Consider the following 863-nt stretch of genomic DNA (forward strand, 5'->3'; position numbering starts at 1 on the left):
CGGATTATCCAGTAAAATAACCTGGTATTGCCTAACTGTCCTGTCATGAGCCATAGGCTTCCCTTCTTTTGCAGCAGGGAGACAACCTGATGGGGAAGGTGATGGGCTTGGCCACAGTGAATTTCTCAGCCTCTTTTCTGAGATGATATTGGTTTCTGTGGGATGGTAAGCTTCCAGGCTTCAGACGTAGATGGGGGATGCTTATTGGCTCTCCAGGAAGTTCTAGTAGTCTACATGAAGGGTTTATCTGATTGTTGATCTCCTCAGCCAATGTGACTGGGTTCCTGAGTTTGAATCAGTAATTGCCAGGCATGTTCATGAGGAACTGCCATCTGCAGACTTTCGGTTTCAGGAAGCTGTTTGAACATGCAACTTTGGAAGCAGGTCCTGGCCCAGTAAGGGGACAAGACAGTCATTTTCTTTTCCCCAGTGAAGCAGTCTAGAGGTTTCAGGAATAATTGGTCCTCAGGCCTCCCTGAAATCTTAGTTACCATCACTGAATGGAATGATCACAGTCTGTCCCCCTTTTGCTATTTTCACCTGAGATTCCCAGGGGTGGGGGCAGTAGGAGTGGTAGAGGTTGATGTCAAATTATACTGGATACCCTTATCCCCTGAAACCATTAGTTTTCTGCAGATAATGACGCTTGTTCAACTATCTATTGAGTTGGAAGATGGCTTTTTCTGCCAGATCCTCCCCTGAGATTTGGGCATTTGTTTTTCCAGTGTCCAGGTTTTTGCAATAAGCACATCGATCCTTGCTTATTGCCCTCTTTCCTTTCAGGGGTCCTCCCTGGGGTCCCACAGGCTTACCTCTAGTAGTCTTTAGGAAGACAGTTATGGTCTGAGACTACTCATGCTCTC

This window comes from Chrysochloris asiatica, unplaced genomic scaffold (assembly GCF_000296735.1).
Source record: "Chrysochloris asiatica unplaced genomic scaffold, ChrAsi1.0 scaffold00043, whole genome shotgun sequence".
Lineage (NCBI taxonomy): Eukaryota > Metazoa > Chordata > Mammalia > Afrosoricida > Chrysochloridae > Chrysochloris > Chrysochloris asiatica.